The sequence below is a fragment of the Rhyacophila brunnea genome, unplaced genomic scaffold (genome assembly GCF_057557595.1).
Source record: "Rhyacophila brunnea isolate RB1 unplaced genomic scaffold, BYU_Rbru_1.0 scaffold_7, whole genome shotgun sequence".
NCBI lineage: Eukaryota > Metazoa > Arthropoda > Insecta > Trichoptera > Rhyacophilidae > Rhyacophila > Rhyacophila brunnea.
The window spans coordinates 14,879,066-14,897,942 of NW_028233339.1; the positions used below are offsets into that span (position 1 = coordinate 14,879,066).

The window sequence follows — 18,877 nt, forward strand, 5'->3', positions numbered from 1 at the left end:
AAACTAGTATTAAATGTAATCATTCTTAATCCTTTTCTCTACATATTGGTAATATAATAGATGCCGTATAATTAAAAAAGTGATGTAGCCAATATACCTACCTAAAACCAATATAATATATCTACATATATAGAGTTATAATAGAACAATGATATTCTGTGACAAGAAAAAAACTTTTTACGTCCAATGTATAATATCATAATATTATGTAAGTAGGAACGTTTATAGTACAAAAAATTAAGTGAAAAATCCTAAGAATTTTATTGTGTAGATTCTTTACTTATAGTTTTTTCAACACTGAAGGAAAAGCCTCTCGAGTATTTTTTTCTCTCTCAAACACTATACCTTTTTCAGAATTTTCTTTAAATATACACCAAGACAACAAGGGAAGAAAAAAGCGGAGAAAGAAAAATAAAACCCCGTACCTACAAAAATCTCATTTCGCAAGTGTGGCGATTATCCGGTAAACTACATATGGATTCCCGCAACACCTCATTGGATATGCGTGCTGTTTTGCCGGTGCGGTGTGTGGGCCGCGGGCCCTGATTGCAGATCTGCGCCGCCCCTAGAGGGGGCCTGTGGGACCGCGGGCCCTCATTGCAGTGCTCGTTTTGCTTGATAGCCAAATCACAGACACGGATACACACCGATAAATACACGTGCGAGCGAAATGAAAACAAAATTAACTTTGTTTATATTTTCACCTATATGGGTACCAACCAACTAATAAACTTATGTACCTACATACATGTTATTATTATAATATGTTTCATACATTTAGTATTATTACAAGAATTAATTGATAAAAATACAATACTCAAAATATTCAACTACAGGGTGACCTTAGTTATCTTGAGAAAATATTGTTATTCCATATGTGCCTTATCCATTCATAATCCATGTTTCCCACTATTATAGTCTGATGCACAAGGTACTGACTTCTCATACTGGGGGTTCCTGGTTCGATTATCTATAAGGTCATATCACATCATGTGATTTTATACAAATAATGAACATGTTTGTTTTTGTATTCCACCGTGGATTGAAAACATGTTCCCATTAGTGTACCAATGAGATATCCACTGAAAGTTTAAAAAGTGACATGACTGAGGACACGTTATGCATAGTTCAGACCAATATACGAATCATTTGTAAAAACATTAATTTTACAAACAAATATTTTTTATATAAATGTGTTATTCTGCCACGGATAGAAAGTAAGTTTACTGAAAATCAAACAAACATGGTCATGTTTGATCTTAAACTTTTATTGTTTTATTGGAAGTTCTAACGCGTGGTTTTGTATAATGTTATTTTGCTTAAAATGCGTAAATGTATACAATGTGGACTGCCAAAACCTCATTTAAAAATATTTACCGTCATGGACGTATATGCATCCAGTTTCAAACAACTGACTGTAGGCTTGCATTTTTGTAGCGCAAACGTTTACAAACCGTTGTATAATTTGTTTGCAAGCATATGTATATTGGTCTGAACTTGAGTTGCAAGTTCAAAGACTTTCCCATGTATCAAAAACCATCTACACGTTTTCTTAATATTCCAGTGGCGTACGGCTTAACTTAATAAAACAAATAGGCTATCAGTGGCCGGCGGACCGCTCCACCAGATTTCCCCCATATCCTTCCATAGGTGGCTCAGATACCACCCTTCACCCTTGCATCCCTATGCGTAAACATATTTGGCTGAGGTCAGCACTTTTGCCAAATGGGGTCGCAATGTTGACTTACTGTATTAAAAATAAATATTAGATGGTGTTTTTCCTCCCAAAAAAGTGTAGCATTTTATAAACCAATTCACGCGTAGTAAGGTACACGCAATTTCGTTTATTAGCCCCAATTTGTTTTGTATAATAAAAGACGTGTCGTGAAATCAGATTGAACTAAATATTTTTTTACATTTATTTCACCGGTCAGATAAGAATCTGTACGTAATAAATTTTAATAAAAAAAGTTTGTAGGTAGATTCACGTAAACAGTTATTAGCTACCCTCGTTGGTGTAAATTAGAAACATCATAGTTGTGACTTAATCCGTAATAATTCTCGATGTTAGGTATATTATTTTATTTTATGTGCATTTTACAAAATAAAATATATTGTCAGTGGATAAAATATAATGTGCACTCTTTTATTGTCTTGTGTGAACGGTTCGGATTGAGCTATTCGATATTCATTAAAAAAAACAGCATACCTTAAGTTATAAAATTATATCCATGATTTGCCTTTGATGAGCTATGTCCGTGATAACAAAACTTAAAATGTAGTTAGATATTTTATTATTTAATTTAGGTCTGTTTGTTTATTCCGATGTAACTAGGTAATAAATTACTGAACTAATGATGCAGCTTGCACAGCTCATAGACTTCAGTTTTCGTACCAATTCATCTCGATATCTCAAAAGGTTCCGTGGAAATAAAATAAAACTTATCTTAACGCACTCGCAACAATGTATGTAAACACCACGAGTATGTAAAGTAATCTTAATAGTTATGGTAACAAATCAATCTAGGTATATTATCATTATATAATTATATACCTACTTACCTCTATTAGTCACGAATGTCTTTAGGACGAAATCAGAGACTACTATTCGTTGTCTTATAAAGTCTATTGAATAAACTTATTATTTTTGCATATTGAGTCTTTGTCCACATGACGCGTTTTATCTCGCGCGCATTCTAAGAACATGTGACCTCATTGAGCCGTCCACAAGCACTCGCGCCGTGACGACTGTCGCGCGCGGTCGAGGTACAGGTGACCTCATTGAGGTGTTCACATTCACTCGCGAGACACGCGCCATGTAGACAAGGGCTAAGTAGGTAGATACTAAAATATTATTGTGCATGATAATAGTCTCAGATCTATAAATAGATCTAAACAGGTATTTCGTTGGTACTACTTGTGGTATTACAAATTTAATATTACTATCGTCAATTTATCAGAGTATGTAGAGATACCTTCAGATGTATAAAGCTACTGTTTTTTCTAAAGATATGAGAATGCGAGTCCCTGGTGAGTGTGCCAGTACATTCGTTGACGTTGCGGTCGACGTAATGAAGTTTGTCGGTTCGATTCCCCACTGGTCGTCAACGCCTTCCCTCTGCCCCATCTTCTGATCTTGCTAGCGTAAGACCACTATTAATGCAGAGGTGCTGTAACTTTGGCACATGCATTATTGTGTAATGATACTAATACTGGACATTTGTATATAACTGATGTTGTAATCATATGTTGTAATAAAGTAGGTAGATCAATCACGTTTGTACAAATATTTTAAGATAAAATTGAAATCATTGAAGGTGTTAATTTTAATATTTTTGAAATGTGAAATGTTAAAGATACATACCTACTATTATTGAACTAATACGGGTGCGCCATCATGAACAAATCGGCTTGAAGTATGCATCGTATTTATTTAATGATTATTTGTTACCATACCCACAAATGAAATGATATGAGTTAAGTTAAAAATATTTAAATTGAGTATAATATATAATAATGAAAATAATAACGTAATTTTGTACATAATGTGCATGAGATATATGCACTCAAATGTTAATAATAAAATACTAGTGTCTTTTTATAAAAAAAAAACAGTTGCAATACATACATGATTTAACCCAGATATAGGTATGTGGTGAAAACCTAACCTGACCTAATCTAACTGCGTGCTCAATTATGTGATTCAGCACCCCATTTATAGTCTATGGTAAATTTATATATTTATGTACTTGGTACAAAATAGATAATTTTGAGATACATGTGCACCTATATAGTTATTTGAGATTTTTAGTTTATTCTATCTATACTAATGCATAAACGTACATAAAAAATAATACATATTGTCTATTTTTTTTTAAATGTTTATAGTCTTCTTATAAAAAAAATATCGATATAATAAATTGACCAGAGATTACAATAATATATTATATGAGTAGGTATGTATTTCACATAAACAGTATTGCTATATAATTAGGTACCTATTAAACGTAATATTTTTATTATTCTTCTGTAATTTATGTTATTTTATACATGATTTAATTTTAATTATAAATTGAGAATTTAAGACTACATAGGTTAGGTATATTTTGTACCTACTATATTTTAAGATATGATACTAAATTAGGTAAATAGATACAGAACCTAAAATTTATAAACAGATTTTTAATAAATTCTTAAATTCTCATACATACATAGGTATATTAATTATTTCACTAATATTGAATAATTTTGAATGGTACATCAATAATATTAACTATTTGACATTTTAAAATATGAGCTTTTCTCACTAATATCAGAAAAAAGTTTACCTTTCTCTGTCCACTAATATTTAGAGGAGAGCTTCGGAAAGGGAGTGACGTTGGCAGCGATTGAGGGAATCGTGTGAGGAAACTTCTGATTAGACAAGCCGATTTATTCTTATAAGCTTTTACAAACCTTCTGTCAAAGCTCATGCTTAGTATAATAAAAATATACATGTATAGGTATCAGGCAAACTTTATTAGGACCTCACCCTTAATCATATTTACTAATTAATACCCAAGTCATACTGGTATAGGTTTGTACCCCTTTATCTTTATTCCATGTATAAGCTATGTCACAATATCGTGTAATAATTTAAAAATAGATTATACCTAACAACTTGAGTTAGTATTCATTTAATTATATGTGGATACTACTAACTTTTAATTGGTAGGTACAATTTTGTATCAATTCTTTACACAAGGCTGCTATCGGCGGATATCGAGCGTAGTCTATCATATTTATGTATTGAGGCGGTTAACTGTTACAATAACAACTGTCTGTAAACTGTTGCTACGTTTTAATAGCTCTTCGCTTGCCTGTGTTAACTTTTAGAGCGAGATAGACAGTCTTGACAGTTTAGACGGCTAACTTATTGTAACAATTATAATACCTTAATACATACATACGATAAACTACCGTCGATAGCCGCCTTGTGTATAGAATAGACCCACTTATGTGGTTTTATCAATCATCTTTAACAAAAGTAAATTAATTTCGTTAAAAATAATTGTATCGTTGTTTAGAGTTTTTAAACTTATATACCTACAGTTGATAATTAAATAATATGTATCCACGATTGTTTTAAAAATTGGTACTTCTATCTAACACATTTCAACTTGACTCTATCATGATACAGTAACCTTGTATGAGGGTGAGTTTATGTGGACGATGTTTTATAAAATCTTAAGATACAGTCTAGGTACTTAGTTCATTTGATGGTACATACGTACTTTTTGTACTTACTTACATATATCATAATATACTGCTTACTTGTGTATATTTATTTTGACTTCTTTCATGTAATATTGTAAACATCTTGAACTTAAAATTTGTAATGTTCACTCATGTTAATAACAAAAAATAATTGTGCTTACTTATTGAAAAAATTAAATGAAAAAGTGACACATTTCTTTTTGTAGCATCACTGTAGGGTGAGTGAAAGTTTTAACAAAATCAATATTATAAAATAAAAATCGTTTCGTTTAATAATACATATTATTATCATTATGCTTTTTTAATTGAAATGTCGAAATGTTTTATAATTTGTTATTTATAAGACAACACAAAATCACTTGTCTTATTAATTATTTAAATTCTTAATTTCTTATATTATATGGTCGATAGGTATGTTTTGTAATTTTAATAATCTCTTCCATTCCTAAATATTGTAATACTTTTGAAGACGTGCGCAGGTAGAGGTAGTACCTATGTCTTAGCGCTGCCAATGATCCGTTCATTCTTCACCTTCCTCCGAGACTCATCGGCGGGCGGGCGGACAGGGTGGTCTAGTTTGGGCGGCGTTCTTCGTCCGCCCATAATGATATCAGCGGATCAAGACGTGAGCGCAATAGCCGAGCACCAGCGCTGTATGTCTTGTGTCAATCAGTTGAGGGCTGCGCGTGACCAGCATCCCAGTTAGGCGGCGGCCACCCCCGCCCATCAAAAACCGCCCCTGGATGACGTGGGTACTGATTGGCAGCACGGTTTTGATTTCGTCCGATTGCCAACTTTGATATTATGACGGGTGTGATTGCGTTTTGGAAAAAGGACCACGGTAATGTGTTTTAGAAACGGGGATCTGGATCGAAGGCTTTTTCTTATTGGCTTCGCTATAAATACTGCCTGCCGATGCCTTTGAAGTTGATTTGACGCGCTACTATAAGTACCTCCCTACTTACTTTGAAACCTTAAAGCTTCTTGTACAAGTGTAGGTATATGAAAATATCGAAGTTGTTCGAATAAAACTACGCAAGTCTAAGATATTTACTTCACGGGAGATCCTTTTTTTTTAAATAATGAACTTTTACGTAGGTATTCTGTTAAATGCAATAGGTAAAAATAACATCAGTTAATTATTTATATTCATCGAGAAAATAAGTTGTATTTTACTTATGCAGTTATTATTAATTTATACGCGTTTTAATCGTATTTTTTTACAATCTTACATTTAATAATGAAATAATTATTAACCAATAACTGTACCTCAATATTTTTTCTAATAAGTTATATAAGTTAAAATAAGTATGTTTTTTAATGTATTTCTAAAGTATGTAGGATGTTAATACTACATATAACAATATGAATACAAGAATACAAAGGCGCGCCAAGGGGGGTATTAGGGGTGTGAAACACTCAGTTGGTAGGATTCAGGGGGCGGTAAAAGTTCGAAAAAACGTTTTTAATGAAATTATTGAAACAAAAATGTTATTCAATTGATCAGGTATATAAAATAAACTTTATGATAAAAAAAATCTTTACATAAGTATTTATCGATTTTTCGAAGCTTTGCAATTTACATTATAATTCAGAAAGTTATAGGTATAAGTAAAATAATAGGTTCTTGTCTATTTAGTGGAAGCCAGCGGCAAACAAATTTTGAAAAAACTTGACACACTGGATTATTTGTTACGTTAGCTTAGGTTAGGTTATCATTCTTGAATAATTCATGAATTTTGCTGAAATCGGCTATGAAAATTGCCGCTGTTCCCGCCTGGTTTCTATTAAACAGACTTCTACCAAATAATAAATATGTCATATTGTTTATTTTTTGTGACAATAAAATATTTGTTTCAATTTTATTTGGCTTCAGCTGTCATTATTTTCACCAAAAACTTTACAACTCGGCACCCAGGCGGTAGTCACCATTGGCGCATTCATGTATGAATAATTCATTGAATAAAAAAATAGTTAATAAAATTATAAGTAAGTACCTACGTTAATTTTTTTCGTGTTCTGGGTCCCTTTTTCTGGGTCCAAACATACTTGAAAAACAACATGTCAATCTTACCTATTAGTAGAAAGTAATATAAATTTGATATACTTACTTACAATTTTATCAACAGTTTGAAGACACCCTCTCTAATATTTATTGATATGTATTATCAATAGTATTTATAGTGACACTACAATAATATGTTATTAAATTTATATAATAACATTAATGTGGTACCAAAATTCCTATGGTTTTTATTATTAACTTGACACTGAAAGGGTCGAAGAAAGAGTGAAGGCCTTCATTAAGTATTGGATCGACCCTGATTAATTATAGCATTATTTGCAATTTATTAATCTATTTTCATTAAAAACCGTGTTGATTGGATAGATATGCAAGTAATTACATTTATTATATATGTTTATAACGTATGTATAGTGGTTCTCTTTCTTTAGGAGAATATGATCATTTTAGCAACCACACTGGTCATTTCAATGCAAAAACAAAAACCAACACCGAAATAATTTGATATCCCATCCACGCACGTGATGCAAATTTAATAGTCCCGAAAATACACCTCTCGACATCTCTCGGCCGAAAAAAGACTAACAAAAAAAAAACTTGCAGCGCAAAAAATGCACTAGGCAATTGACGTCCTGTTGGGCGCCGCTGCATACAAATAAACTGGCGAAATGATTGCCCACAAATCTGCATTCGCTCATTCATTCATTCACTCAGCGCAAAAAATGCGAAAAAAAACCCGGCGAGGAAAAATCACACGTGTTTTTTGAAACGGGCAGGTAGTAACTCTCGTTTCGGCGGGGATTGCCCGTTATTTACGCCCTCCCGCCAGAGAGGGTTATCGGCGTGTTTTTGCACCGGAGCTTTTTGCGTGGGTGGATGATAATAAAATCGTTTAACCTCTGTTTAAAATTGTTTGAAGGGATGCGTGATTGACACACCAGTGTGAAGGCACGGTACAGCGTTGATTTAAATTAGCATTAATTAATGCTCATCAATTTTCTTGTATATTTGTATACGTACAGTAATCTTTCATCTCGCTCTTTTCCTCATAGCGGAGAATCGTGTTCAATTTAAACTGCAACCAAATTCTGTGGGTCTAATACTCTTAAATTATCACTATATTCAGTACAGTAAGCTCCTTCACCAAATTTACCCACTCAGTAGCGAAGGTTGCCTATTGAAGGCAGGTAAGCTGTAGTAGATAACTGATAACAAGACCTAGAACAGCCATATTTACAGTATGTACTTAAATTTGAATTTGGTTCGTCTTCTTAATGGCTTACGTCCTACTTTGATATTCATATACTCGGATATGTATTAAGTACCTATATATATACTAACAATATTAACATGTTGTTTAGTTTTCATTTCGTATAGTCAGTTATGCACCTATCTGTTGGTTGTCCTTTGACCCGCTATTTTTGGTGCCGTTTACTATAATATTTGTTTGAAACATCGCGGTGGGACACATGACGCGTGCGGCTAGAACCATCTATCCGAAGCCACCGTACTGTCACATACAAAACAACTTCGCACGAACATACCTGCCTAGAAAATTATGAACAATTCGGAATATTTCATGAATTATGATAATGAATTGTGGTTTCGGTAACGGGGTAGAAAATGCAGATGAAACGGAACCGATAATGCAGACACTGTGTGATGATACCTTTACATTATGGTGTATGTAGACAGGTATGCTACAATATTACATAACATAATATGTACTAGAATTAGACACTGAATATTGTTTTTAAAAAATAATAATATGCAATCCATCTTTAAATAGCCCATATAAGTAGGTACATAGTTTTAAAACAGCTTAGCTTGTATTTTGAACTTTTATAATAAATTAATATCCGAATATTACCTATTTCAAAATACTTCTTACGGTAATCACAATATAATAAGTATTGACCTACTATTTCAATTATTAATTTAATTTAAAGTTGCTTGATAGAGTACCATAATCTGAACGGCATCGTGTGTGGTGGTATTCTATAGTGAAATATAATTCACACAGAAAAAGCTATAGGTATTGGTGAATCTGTCTCATTTGAGCCATCGAATAATACTGGCTAATTCCATTTTATCCTGTATTAAAATACTTTCACAATATATGTAAGTACTTAAATTGAAAATCTAATAATATAAAACAATTTAGGTATACCTAAATGATACGTAATTCAAACAGTATGCTTAGTCAAGACTAAAATACATCAGTTTAATGCACAATATTGAACACAAATGTTCGAAAGTTGTATTAAAAAATATTTTCCAACATATTGGTAGTATTAATACCTACATACATATTGTTCTATCTCCGTATTTTTGTTTCCTACGTACCTATATGAAAAATATTATTCAGAGATGTTCTTGATCTGTATTAAACGAATATACCTACACATGTGGTGAATACATATTTTGTTTCTTTTCAGCAATTGAATAATATAAATCTACTAGCAAACATTCTGTCATATTTGGTTTAAACAAAAAAAAACATAATAAACCAAATATGTTCAATTTAAGTAACATTACCTACCTACATAACCTACATATTATTTAGTAACTCACTAAGTATTCGCTACTAATTAATAGTCACTGAAGTGATAATTTATAAAATATATTTAGTGTATTTTTGCATTCATAATCACATTACCAATGCTGTGAAAAAATGTAGATTTAATTCAAATATTAAAATGAAACTTTACCTCATTAATTCGTTAAATGCGGAAATGAATTATCACTAAATAGGAAAATTAATGCAAAATATATTTTTGGAGTGCAAACGACAGCGGCTGCACTACCCGGCGACCAACAAACGCGAGCTTTTACCGTCGAGTGAAGTGTCCCGCCCACTTCCATCACAAACCGAACAACCGCCCGCGCCATCTGTTTCGGTCTAGTTTATTCCACTCATATTTGACGAATGTGGCGAATTAAAACCGTGTTTGTGCAGTTTTATTGTAATTTTGAGTCATCGCTGGGATTTACTGCGCACATTTCAGTGGAAATTATTTTTCGTATGAGCGTGAAAGCTTTCATGTTTAATTTTTAATATTTTACTTAATTCAAAATTGATAATTATCTATCAAATAGTGCTTTATCTTTTGTGATACATACCTACAATGTAGGTGTGTTGTTCACGGATACCCGACAAACATTTTGTTTAATATTGTGGTTACTAGTATTTCAATAAGCAGATAGATATATACCACACTATTTTTACTTAGGCACAAATTTAAATATAGGTACAGTTAACTTAAAGACTAGGTACAGCAGTTTTAACAGCACGCAGAAGATAACTGTTAATAAAAAATGGCAAAAAACACAATTTTAGTACCCACAAATACTTAAGTACCTAAGTAGATACATAATAATATTATTATGGCTATAATTGAGGCATATATTATCATAAGTGCACATAATTCATTCAAATTCACTTTATAAGTATACATACAAAATAATAAGATCGCCAAGCGGATGAAAATGATAATGGGCCAAAACGTGTTTCTTGGTGACTGAAAAGGGGGTAGTCTAAGCCGGGTCGTTAATCATATCTAATACCAGCAATGTTACAATTCTCTTTCGCGACTAACGGAAACGAAGGAAACACCAGTGGGCCAATGCAAGATTTTGCTATTCTATATCCGCACTATGTTGAATGAAATAGGTTACATGCGATATACAAGTGTTTTTTTTTCTATGATAAATGTCGCAGAACAATATATGCGACTATACATTAAGTAACATATTATGTTAACGGAATCACATAGACAAATTCAACGTGTTTCAGTCGAGACGAGTTTCCATGTGCGACCCGGCTAATGGTGTCATAAAATGTAACTGAAAAGGCGCTGAACCACCGTATGGTCGTCTTAAAATCAGCTGGATTAACAAATTCACCAAATTTCAGCGAACATACGTACATTGCAATTAATAATATTAGAAGTCGATAAGAGTGACATGATAATATAGTTAATAGTTATGTTAAAAATAATTGAAAACAATTCTATTTTGTAGTATGAATAAAAATATGACTTCAGTATGTAGTAGATGACCATAAAAATTGCCATCGAGGCACGCCTCTTAACAGAAATACGCCACCTTTAAACAACCAACCTAGTTTTTAATAATACTCTAAACGCAATATCCCCAATTAATATTAACTAGTGCATAAACATATTAAAATAGTGTTCCATCTTTAATTCCTAATTACAAAGTGCCTATTTCATATTGACAATAATTATCATTATTATATAAACTATCATCTATGTTTTTGTTAGAGACTTCCATCCCTATATATCAATACTAAATTGATTAAGTTCTTATGGATACAATAGGCAGCGACTATGGTCAAAATTTAATAATAATATTGCAATTTTGAATCAATTTGGCTATGATACGAGGGTGGGTCAATAAGTCCTTAGAAAAGCCGACAGGTGGCGCGACTAGTACTGCAAGCGGTTTGTTTTCATGCAGCGGCACTACCGATTCAGTATGCTACGAAGTTTCAATCAGATTGGTCGGGTTGTTGTGTGTTTCTCGTACATTTAAAAAAAAAATTTGCTTGTGGAAAATGGAAAAATGGAAAATGGAGAAAATTGAGTTTAGAGTTGTTATTAAACATTTTAATATAAAAGGGTTAACAGCAAAGGAAATAAAAAATGAGTTGGATTTAGTTCATAGCATATCTGCTCCTTCACTTGCAACTATTTATAACTGGTTAAATGAATTTAAACGTGGTCGTACATCAACAAAGGATGAACCACGCTCAGGACGTCCTGTAGAGGTGACTACACCAGAAATGATCAATAAAATCCACGATATGGTGTTAAGTGACCGAAGATTAAAGTTGAGTGAGATAATTGAGGTTACAGGGATCTCAAAAGGTAGCGTCATTTCTATTTTACATGACAAATTGGGCATGAAAAATATTTCTGCAAGATGGGTGCCGCGTTTGCTCACAGTCGACAATAAACGCAGTAGGGTGGTGGCCTCTAAAGCCCTGTTGTCGCTCATGAAACGCAATCCGGATGAATTTTTTCGTCGCTTTGTGACTGTAGATGAAACATGGATACACCACTATACTCCCGAGACGAAAGAACAGTCAAAGCAGTGGATTGCGAAGGCAAACCATGACCAAAGAAGGCGAAAACCGTAAAATCAGCTGGTAAGGTTATGGCTACTGTATTTTGGGATGCACGTGAAATTATTTTCGTTGACTATTTGTAAAAAGGAAAAACAATAACAGGGGATTATTATGCATCTTTATTGGACCAGCTAAAAAACAAAATTGAAGAAAAACGGCCTCATTTAAACAGGAAAAAAATCCTCTTTCATCAGGACAATGCCCGTGTTCACACATGTTTACGATCAATGGCTAAAATTGAAGAATTGAATTTCGAATTGGTCGACCACCCACCGTATTCGCCAGATTTAGCCCCCAGTGACTTTTTCCTTTTCCCAAACTTAAAAAAATGGCTAAGTGGACAACGTTTTTTTTCAAATGAAGAAGTCATCGATCGGACAAATGCTTATTTTGAGGACCTTCCGAAAACTTATTTTTCTGACGGTTTAAAAAAAATTGAGAAACGTCTAACCAAGTGTATTGAGCTCCAAGGAAATTATGTTGAGAAATAAAAAAAAAATACAAAAATAAAACCTGTTTTAATGCTTTTTTCTAAGGAATTATTGACCCACCCTCGTAATATCCTTTATAAGTTATATTATGAAGAGTACGTGTGAATGAACGAAGCGACGCCGCACGACGCCTAGTAAAGCTTCGGCGTCCACGCAACTTGCGCTACTTACGCTACTCTCCATAAATGATTCCAGTGCCATCCGGTGGCGCTCGCCGGCAATTTCGCGCGCCGAACTCAGCCGACGGTGCTCGTAAAAAGGGATGAATGGCGCGAACACGTGTTAAGTACGTCGCTGGATGGAGTGCGCCCGTCATTGTGTGTGGCGTACATTCGTCATAATATTTACAGCGCGAAGAGTACGCAGTGTTTTTTTTATATCCTCTAACGAAAGAGTGATAAAATTCAGTTGAGATAAATTTATGCTTTTCATGTTGTGAAAATGTTCATGAAACACTAACGCAAAACAGCACTCATTTTTACACCAGTACACACACGACTTTGGGATGAAATTTTCGTTATAATGGAAAATAAATTTATGAAAATCTACGGCCCTAGACAAAGTGCCAGCAATTAAAATTGCCCCTTCTATTTTTAACTATCAACTGTACCTTATTATATATTTCTTCTCCGTTATATTAAAAAAATAATTAAGTATCTGAGCATTAGTGTTGACAGAACATATCAGCACCGCAGGCGAAACAACATATTTTTCATGAAACATAATCTCAAAAGTTGAATAAAGCTTGAGATACATTACCATCACGTCATATTATGAGCACATATTATTATGAGTTCGTAAGTTCATATCAAAGGAAAAAGTATGCGATGTCATTTTACTTGGTATTTATATGTGACAGAACCACTCTTAAATCACCTCACGCATATCATGCCACACCACCAACCTCATGCGTGATAGATTTTTTTTGCTATTTTCTGAAAATTAAAGTAGTTTAGTGGTTTGAAAGGCAGATACAAATGACCGCTAATTATTGATATAATATTTTTACAGGTTGTCTGTTTTTATTATTGAACGTTCAGATGGTTCTAGCATATAAGCTCACGTGATGTTGGGATAAGTGTTTCTTTCTTTTTGTGCATCAACGCATGATATGCCTGCACTGAAAAACCTGTGAATGAGTATTAAAAAAAAAAAAAAAAAACAATTGACCGCACATAACTTAAAACAACCATCAAATCATGACATCAAAGATTAATAATGAATATAGCTACAAAGTAGTATTTTTTTTATTTTAAAGAAATAAATATATAGCATGTGTTTATCAATCGGTATTCACCATTCATAAAAATCATTTTACGATAAGCGTTCCACTTACGTGATGAGCTTAATCAAATATAAGTACTGAAAGTAGTTACTCAATTAATGTAAATGTTGGTACTTACACTTGATAAAGCTCACCGCGTAAACGCATCGTAACATATTTTTATATGGTGTTAATACCAAGTGATAAACAAATAAATTGTCACAATTATCATGAAGATTATCACTAAATACCTAAATTAAATTTCTTGACAAGAAAAAAGGTATTTAAGTATTTATATAAGATAATTTATTATGGAATCTGATATTAGAGGGCTATTCTTTCTTCTACTCTACTTATTTAAACACGTTTTATTTAATATTATAATCTTGTCACTTTATACATTACATAGGTACTAATATTATTGATGTATTAAAAGTTTATTAATTAAAAATCTTGTAAGTATGTATCACAAAGCAAATGCGTAGGTACTGAGGGCGTAAATTAAAAAGGTATACAACGGCCCTTTATGAGCTTTTTGACGATAAAATATTAAACACGAGAGTGTTTGCAAATACTTCGATAGCATTTTCACTTTAATATTCTCATCTAATATTCTGCCCACTTTTGTTATGGATATATTGATCTATTATTTTGTACAATTCTTAACAGTAGTTATTTAACATTATATAAAATTTTTATATGATTTTATAATGTTTAAATTCTAATGTTTGCATGGGCTGAATTTTGGTTGGACTTTAATCAGAGTAACGGAATCACTAGTTGAAACGGATTTTACTGCATTTAACGAAAGCTCGACCAAAAGCTCGGTCGAAATCTCTCCTCGATAATACGCGTCGAGCGTGATTCATTTAACGGTCGCTGATGATTTTCGACTTTATTTATGGAGGATTGTCCCGCCGCAGACATTGTTTTTGCTTTATTACCCTGTTCGCACGTAAATGTACAGGTGTATTCCGAACAGGATATTTTACTGCCCTTTAAATAAACAAAAGAATAAGCTCTGTCAGATGATTGGACATCATCGTTGTTCGCAATAAAAAGGTGTTTAAAGTTTGTACAGATTAATAAAAAAATCGTTGCAGACTGTTTTCGATTGTATAATTAGATACTTCAAGCTTTTCAAAATGAATGTCAATGATTAGAAGCTTTTACAACATATTAAAAATAGTCTTCATAATACACCTAAAGTTTATTGAATATGGATACAGTACCTATGTAACTAATTACTCTAAATACAATAATTAAATCAAATTAAATCAAGTCTGATGACAAAGTGATACTTCCATATTGGTAAGAGAGTAATATATAACCTAGACTTAGATACTTAGATAATAAAAAAGGCTTCGATATTTGCTGCTCGTAACGCGGAAAAAATTAACTCACTTCCTGACGGATAAAGTACAAGTGAATGAAGTCTGTAGCAAGATACCGCCACCCCACTCGACAGATTGACTGAGTGACAAATTGTCAAAGCAGGTCGGGGTTCTTTCGGGAGGGCGGGATTAAAGGGTAGGTTAACTATGATTGTGTTCGTTTCAGATTACTCGCCTAAATTTATTTTACAGTCTATAAAAGCTCACTTATTTATAATATAGAATTTTTAAATATAGGTACATTCAGATAAATTATAGGTACTATTTTAGGAAATATAAAAACATTTTTAATGTTTGTGTACATATTTATTATCAATACAGGTACATACACTCAATAAAAAAAAAATCCGTAAATTTTTAATTGTTATTAAATAAATTTATACACCTACATTTTGTTTTAAGGTATAATATAAATTAAGAACGATTTTTCCTGTTTTTTTTTTCAATTAACTGTTTTATTGTTAATATAAATAAGTAAATAACGTACCTATACCTAAGTGTAATTTAGTTTCCATGCTTTATATGGTCAATACAAAATATTTTAAAACTCCATGTAAAGAAGCGAAAGGAAAGGTTTCAGATCATTTTATTATTTTTCTTAGCCTTCATCGACCTTATCCACGGACCGACGCTTTTTGGAAATAAAAAAAGTTTCGTGTTGCAAAAAGGAAAATAATAATATCTTATTGTTTTCATAAGATAGTAAAATTATTACTTCACAAAAAAATATATAATTTAGAGTCTGCATAATAATAAATCTTGTACCGTTGTCAATATCAGAATATACTATTTTATAGTGATACTCACTAACCTATTTTATTTATCTCATTTATAGCAAATTTCCACCTCTCTATAAAACCAATAATAATATCCGATTCCTACGTATACCAATAAGTAAGCTTACAGAACATAGACTACGTATTACATCTAATCCTAATGATGTACGTAATCAAATGTGACACCCCGTCAATTAATTTACACAGTTTGGAGTGAGGCAGACGCGTCTAGGGAGGCAAAAGGGGTGAAAGTATAATAGGAAGAGGGTAGGTGGTGATTGTTAAGGATTGTCTGTAATAGAATGTTGCCAGATATTACATATAACTTTTTTGAATCAATATAATATGACTAGAAAATTACCTTATATTTACTAATTGGTACAATATCTTTAGTTAACGTATGTTATTCTAAACAAATAATACCTATACTTTTATCATTTCTCAATAATGTGGGATAGCGAAACGTCATTATCATATTAAAAGGTGCCGCCTTATTTTTAAACGTTATTAGCTGTCATTATTTTATTGACAGTATAAAACAATAGTCTGTAATTCATAATTAACATGTAAACACCACTAGAATGTGCGGAAGTTGTGAAAAGTTATAATTGAATAAGGATAATGAAAATGAGCCATGTTAGAATGGATGAAGTTCATTTTAATCTCAGTATAGGTATATGAGTGGCTGTCACGAAAAATAAGATTAGGTATTGTATAAAAATGTTTTTCTCACCAAAAAAACCTGGTATACTTGTGTAATCATTTATTTTAACCGTGTTGGGTTAAATAAAAAGGCTAGAACAACCGAACAAATAGCTCATTTGATATTCTCTCTTGATCTTCTCACTCTATCTCGTTGTTATCTTTTGCCATTGTATCACTGTACTTTTTTCAAACTCGCAAATAAACACGCAATATCCTACATCATCATCAGACTTAAGTTCTTTACTCCCCCATCGCTCATTCATCTCACATACTGCCAAAGTAGTGACCTCAATGCTATCCCCAAATATGTGAATTTCTCAAACGATTTTTTTTGTACAAATTAGCGCGTCGGTAAAGGGAAGAAATAATAAAATGCGATTTGATACAAATTATCTCTTGCATTTTATAAAATGTTTCTGATACTTTCAGTCTATATAATTGTGTATTAATTGTACAAGTATTTTCGTACAAATTACGTGTACGTATCTGTTATTTATAAATACTATTGAAATCATTTGGCGACTAGTGGGTAGACGATTTAGTTATATATAATTATTAAACAAAAAATATATATCATGACACAAAATATATAAATAAAGTTTGTTTTCCAATATGTTTATTATGGCAACACTGTATGTATGTACGCAGGGAGTTTTCCTTTCTCTATTTTCGGGATGGTGGTGGTAGTGGGTAAACACATCTAAGTGATGCTGATTCGGCCAAAAAGGTATCGCGTCCCCTGATTTGAGAACCCATTTTTTTCTTACGCTTTTACCTTTTTTCACTTTGTGCTTTGTACTGATTTGATAGAAGTGAGAATAGAAGCGATCATTATTTTATTTTATTCTTTAAATATCACAATGTTAATAATGTCACTGTGTTTTTATTAGGCACCCATTTATCACATAAATGCTAAGAAAATCAGTTTTAAAAGATTAGGTATCCAACATATCTAAATACCTAACTATAATGTAGATATATAAAAAAATGACAAATAGTATAGGTACTTTCGTTAACACATCGAGTAAGTTTATATTAATTAGATTTTATTTCATTGACTAATAATCCTGTATACCTATAGTTATATTGGCAGTCTCCTGGGGGATATCTTATATTTAAGGAAATTTATCGTCTAATGCATATATTATATCTGCAATAAACATCAATGCTCTGGATTCAAAGACATTTATTGGAAAACATATAATTTATTAGATGCAAAGTTTGCGTACATGATCTACGGATTTGGAGGCAAACATTGTACCACTATGTAATTCAATTTAAATTTAATACATTTGGAAGCACAATTTTATTTGTCCTTTGAAATATTAGGTAATTCGGTATATCAGTCGATAACTAATTATTATGTGATTGAACTATCATTATTATGAATAAGAACAGTCTTGTTAATGGTATTATAACCAAAGGATTAACTAAGCATATTTTAATATAAATAACATTATGCTGTTAATAGTTAAAGAAAACACATCTAAAAATACAGTACAAATTATTGTTGATTGTAATGTATCGCAGTGTTATGTAGGTAAAAAAAGACAAATTTTTTAAAAATAATTTTTGGCCTCCGAAGCTTTAAAGAACGTAACTAAAAAAAGACAGCCAAATTACTTTGAATACACGCCGTAGTACCCCCCGTCCTAGCGCAGCATCGCTACGGCGTAGAAGAGCTTTTCCTCTACGCCATCGTAGATAACGCAACGTTTATCCAGTAACGTAGTTAGCGCTAGCCGAGGAGATATCTCTGTGTGCTTCTGGAACATTAAAACCGTAATGTTAATTCACTTGTATTTATACTCGCAGC

General features: G+C 32.3%; 1 protein-coding gene and 1 long non-coding RNA gene across 4 annotated transcripts in view; one reads left to right on the forward strand and one right to left on the reverse strand.

The window, feature by feature from the left end:
- tio (zinc finger domain-containing protein tiptop) overlaps positions 1-18,877 on the forward strand; it is a 717,631-nt gene that overhangs the window by 601,374 nt on the left and 97,380 nt on the right. The window lies entirely within an intron of this gene.
- On the reverse strand, positions 11,269-14,129 carry LOC147064532 (uncharacterized). The gene is made up of 3 exons (XR_015071957.1): positions 12,983-14,129; positions 11,499-11,676; positions 11,269-11,448 (listed from the first exon to the last, which is right to left on the reverse strand). It is a non-coding gene; the product is annotated as an uncharacterized LOC147064532 (long non-coding RNA).